Raw genomic sequence first — 6,000 nt, 5'->3', positions numbered from 1 at the left:
GATATGCGTTCACAGTAATTGTCTGAGGATCAGTCTTATCGACCAAAAGCTAAACGAGCTCAGCTGACCGACCTTACCAAGCCCAAGGCAAACAAGCTCAGTCAATCGAGCCATAGAGCAATTTAGTGATAGACTCACATATATAAATACTTATACTATCACTACATTATATCATCTCCCATATAAATAAATGGATTACTTTATGAAATATAGAAGATGAACACGGCGTATTACTGTTTCTTTTTGTTCAATCCTCCCTATCTCTCTCTTTATCATTCTTCTGTTTCATGCTCTATTTATTGGGGTGGATTCATGGACATATTAGAATCCAACACTAATATATAAAAAAATATATATAACTTTTTAAATTTTTAAATAGTTAAACACACATTTTCATACATAGCTAATGCGTCACATATGTAAAATTCAGGGGCTGAACTAGCTTTATTTTTTATAGTGGGCAAACTCACCAAATATTTATTTAATTATTTCAGATATATATATATATCAACGGGACAAATTTTTTTTATTATTTATAGAGAAAAGGGTCAAAATTCAGAGTAAGTAATTGCCCACCAGGACATAATCCAGTTTTACACTTAGTAATAATTAAAATTTAGATGTTAGACAAATAAATAAATAAGAATTGGGTGCTATTTATGTATATATTTCTTAAAATTATCCAAAAGGTTAAGCGATAAATTAATGATTATTAATTATAATCTGGCAATCAATCACAATTTTAAAAAGAAATGTTTAAGATGCCTACATAACTAGAGTTTGCCGAATAAATACAGTTTTCTTTTAAATATTTGGCAAAATTATTTCACATTAAAATATTCCCCTTTTAATTACATCCCAACTAATTATGATTAGCAAGTTCAATTAATTTTCTAATATTATCCCAACTTTACTTGATTCATATCCGAACCATGCTTGAATAAGACTCTTAGCCATATTCTAACATGGTTACGTACCAAATATTTGGAAGAAATGCATACATATCACTCAATTTTTGTGTATTTACATATGTAACACCTAAACTTCAATTTTTACATCCCTGCCACCTAATGAAAATTTTTATTTCAATTAAGTAAAAAAACTTGGTATTTTTATGTGATATGGAAGATTTGGGTAATGTGAATGTAAGTAATATAGTTTAGGTGTCAGATATGTAAATACATAAGAATTTGGTGGTCTCTATGTAATTGCCCTATATTTTTTTTAATATAGTTCACATGAAGTTAATCTTTTTGGTGAATAACTTCTCTAACCACCTTATGAGGCGTCATATATTAATCCTGCTTGATCATAAAGATTATTTAACGATTTAATTGCCTTCATAACCTCGAAAATGAGTGATCTTGAGCCCGTTTGATTACTTTCTCCAAGACACTCATTTTGACTATAAATATATCAAATTTTGAGTTCATTTGACATTTAAATTAATGATCCAAACTTCCAAATGTTATTCAATCGCTAGACCTGAGCTTGACTAAACATGGTTTGACCCAACTTTGATATCATTGGGTTAATCTTATTGAGACGGTCAGTTTCACTATACACTTACCGAAATTGGAGCCCTCGTACATCTTGAATTTGATTTTAGAACATTTATTGCTTAAGAAAACCGTCAAGATCTATATTTGATGATAAAAATTTCTTGATAACGCATCATTCATAAATAAGTTTAAATCATGTTTTAAACCTAATTTAAGAAGATTTTGATTAGGGTTCAAACAATGTTCAACTATATAGTAAGTGTTTTAAGCAAGTTTTGAAATAGATTTGATCTAGATGACACAACAGAATTCATTTTGACTTTACTAATACAAATAATAAGAAACAGAACCAAACAATGACCGCGTGGCCTAATGGATAAGGCGCTCGCCTCCGGAGCGGGAGATTGTGGGTTCGAGTCCCACCGTGGTCGTTTTTGGTGAAAAATGCAATTTTCTCTCTTGCTTTAGTATGATTTTACTACGGTTATTTGCTCATCGTTCATTTCAATTTTTTATGGGATTAGATTTGGCTTAATTGTATAATGAACGGCTCAAGGTAAATAATTTATAAATTTAAATATATAATTTATTGAGTAAATTTTAAATTAAATCTAATTATTATATACTTATTGTGATAAAATAAACAAAATAAAAAATTTATAATTTAATTTGCTTGCGAAGAGCAAGCAGTAAAAGATTAGTTTATTGGAATAAAAAATAAGAAGAAATTATATTAATTTATATTGAATATTTGTTAAATAATTATTTTAAAAAATAAAAAAAAATTTAAGACTTTTTATCTCAAGTGAAAGCATTTTATTTAAAACAAGTGAAGGAGAAGAAAAAGAATAGAAGGTTTGAGTAAATTGTGTTCCATAGAGTGACAACAAGGTTAACAACTTAAAAATGGAAGATATTGTTTAATTAATGTGAATTTTATAAATAATAATTAAATATTATATATTTATGTAATAAGAGATTAATTTATATTAAAAATATTATTAGTTGAATATAAGAGTTAATGATAAATTATTTAATAATTTAAGTTAATTAATAAATATATATTAACAAAATATTTAACTAATTTGTAATATTAAATTATAGTATATTATTATTAGATATTTAATTAAATAAGTTATAACTAATACCCGACTCTAGCCGGCCACCCAACACCGACTTGCTTCGACACTTCAGATTGATAAAAAGATCAAAATATCATATACCACACTTCTTAAAGCATGTGTATTATTATAATATTATTTTTTCTATTATCATCTTCTATAAATAAATGATCATTTCACCCCCTTCCCACAAGGGCAACTCTCTCTCTCTCTCCTCTCTCTCTCTCTCTCTCTCTCTCTCTCTCTCTCTCTCTCTTTATCCTTCTCCTTTCATTGGATTCAATGCTTTATCCCTTGGTAATGAGCTAATGACAAATTTGGTTCAACACACTAAAAGATGTGGTGAACGTGGATTGTGCCACCAATAAAAAGATTAGCAGTCTGAGTTGGAGAGCGAGAATAAGAGAAAGAAAAAGAAAAAAGAGCAAAAAGAAGAAAAAATTGTGAATGTTTTCTCTGTTCTTTTTAAAATTCAGAGTAACAAGCTTGTTTATTTATATGTCAATATATAACCCTTATTTGAATAAAGGATACTACGAACAAAGCATAGACTATCTCGAGTCGTATAGGTGGAGACCATACACTTGTGATATCAAAAAATAATTTCAAGAGACAAAAAGAGGACCAAGACAAAAAAAACTAAGTGAAAAGGCATAGAGAAAAAAGAAAAAAAAGTGAAGCAAGTACCTCTCTCTCACTTTCTAAGAAGATCTCTTAGAGGAGAACAAAAAGATCAGCATCTTTTCCTTTGCCTTGTTTAATTTTGTCAAACGAATAAAGAAATAAAAAAAAAGAGAGAAAAATTACAAAAATATTTCATCCTCTCATTTAAGACTCAACTCCGAGACGAGCAAACAAAGTCTCTCATTCGAAACGAGACAATCAATCCACCAAATACCATGTCTAAAAAACTTAACCAAAAATAATCTTTTCATTGAAGGTCAACAGAATGGTTGATAAAAACTAAGTCCAACTAGTGGTTCATGAAATTATATTTTCTGCAAATATGTGTTCTTAATTTTTATCGCAGCTTTGCCTCCGATAAGTTATAATCTTTTGAAATTATTCTTAAAATAACATTATTAGAATCTAAGCTGATTATTTTTATAATATTTTAATAAAATTGTTATTTATTAACTCATGTCCTTGGATATTAAAACATTTATAATTTTTAGATGAAAATATCACACTTTTATTAACATATTTGTTATTTAAAATTATATTCTTGTAATATTTCATTTAAAAATTTAAACCGTCTTAGATTTAAGGGATTTTTGCATGCATAGTACCGGAAACTTTATTATTTATATATTTTACATCCCAGGTTAATATTGTGAAATCTACATTTTTATTAATTCTTCTGTCTCTCCCTACCCTATCGCACTTGCACTCGCACTGCTCTTGTTAAGAATTATAATATTAAATAATTTATTATTGTAAGAAGTTATGACAAATAAATTATTTCATTAGATTAAAGAGATATTCTCTTTCCTATTTTCTCTGTCAGCAGAATTTGTTGGGTGTGATTTACATGTTTTCTTTGACAGTCAAGCTTGAATCTACTTCTCTCTATGTCAAAACACATGGCAGACAAAACTTAAAATTCACCTAAGCTTAAATTTTGAGTTTTCCTATAGGCACTGCAGAAACTGCAATCAAAAGACAATCATAATTGTCTGCTTCCGTCTACCTATAAACATGTAGAGGCTTTCAGGCTACCTATAGACACTGCAAGAATTACGGTCAAAGCAATTAAAGTTGTCTACTTCTTTGCAAATTCTCTACAACAGTACTAGTAGGAGTTTTCTGTCTACCTACAGACACTGCAGAAACTGCGAACACTACTATCTACTTATCTGCAAACTCCCATGTAGCATTATCTATAGGAACCTTTCGTCTACCTGCAGACACTGCAGTAACTACAGCTGAAGACAACTGCAATAGCTGCAGTACAGGATAAAGACTTTAAGTTCTACTTCACAAAATCTTCCTCGCTCATTGTTTGATGTTTTTAAATTCAAGTTGAACATAGTTTTCAACCATGCTTCAACACTAGGGAGAGTGTTAGGAATTATAATAGGAAATAATTTATTCTTATAAGTAGTTATGAGGAATAAATTATTTTCTTAGATTAAGGAGATATTTCCTTTCCTATTTTATATTTATTTCTTTGGATTACGAATTATTCATTTTCTTATTTTATGAATTGATTATTGGAAATATCAGGTGATATATCTTTCATTTCATATCATTTCATTTTTATTGTCTTTCCTATTATAGGATTATTGTAAGGGTTATTTATACTCTCGTTCATATCAATGAAAAAATCAAGTATTCCACTTTATTTCACATTATTCTGAAATTTTAGCATGGTATCAGAGCATAATTTTGTAATCTAGCCACCGGTCCTCCTTTGAGAATTGTCGGACTCCCTTCCTGTCATCCTTTGTGCGGAAAGGGAGGGGCACTTATCTTGGTATTTAAAGCAACGACTTTTTCTTTACTACTCAGACCAACCAGGCCTTGTGCTCGTGAGCAGGGGCTCCAGTCAGGGTTGCACCAGTGATGTCGCCACTCGCCTCATCATCATCTCGCCGGAGATATCGTTGTCGTCGATCGGGCAATGCCGGCAATATCAATCTTTGACCCTCTCCTGCAGTTGTTTTTTTTCATGCCCAAGCGTCAGAGGGAGCTGTGTCTCCAGCCGCCCTCTCTCCTGCTACTTTCTCTATCAGCAAAATTTGTTGGGTGTGATTTACATGTTTTCTCTAATAACCAAGTTTGAGTCTACTTCTCTCTATGTCGAAACACATGATAGACAAAACTCAAAATTCAGTCAAGCCTGAATCTACTTCTCTCTATATTGAAGCACATGACAGACAAAACTCAAAATTCACCCAAACCTGAAATTTGAGTCTTCTTATAGGCACTGCAGAAACCATAGTCAAAAGACAATCATAGTTGTCTACTTCCTTGTAAACTCTTCTGCACCATTACATGTAGGAGCTTTCAATCTTCCTACAAACACTACAGAAATTGTAGTCAAAACAATTAAAGTTGTCTACTTTTCTTCAAATTCCCTGCAGAAGTACTAGTAGGAGGTTTACGTCTAACTACAGACACTGCAGGAACTACAAACACTACTGTCTACTTACCTGCAAACTCCCCTGTAGCGTTATCCATAGGAACCATCTGCCTCCATACCTACACTACTGTAACTGCCTATTGTTTGATGTTTTCAAATTCAAGTTGAACGTAGTTTTCAACCATGTTTCAACTTGAGGGGGACTGTTAGGAATTATAATAGGAAATAATTTCTTCTTGTAAGAAGTTATGAGGAATAAATTATTTCTTTATATTAAGGAGAATTTCTTTTC

General features: G+C 30.7%; 1 non-coding gene across 1 annotated transcript; it reads left to right on the top strand.

Moving 5' to 3' along the window:
- The first annotated feature begins 1,860 nt into the window (after window positions 1–1,860).
- On the top strand, window positions 1,861–1,933 carry TRNAR-CCG. Its single transcript has one exon. It is a non-coding gene; the product is annotated as a tRNA-Arg (tRNA).
- Window positions 1,934–6,000: the final 4,067 nt, after the last annotated feature.

The sequence above is a fragment of the Phalaenopsis equestris genome, unplaced genomic scaffold, assembly GCF_001263595.1.
Source record: "Phalaenopsis equestris unplaced genomic scaffold, ASM126359v1 Scaffold000436, whole genome shotgun sequence".
Classification (NCBI taxonomy): Eukaryota; Viridiplantae; Streptophyta; class Magnoliopsida; order Asparagales; family Orchidaceae; genus Phalaenopsis; species Phalaenopsis equestris.
The sequence above is the reverse complement of the archived record's forward strand: the minus strand, read 5'-3'. Positions and strand labels throughout refer to the sequence as shown.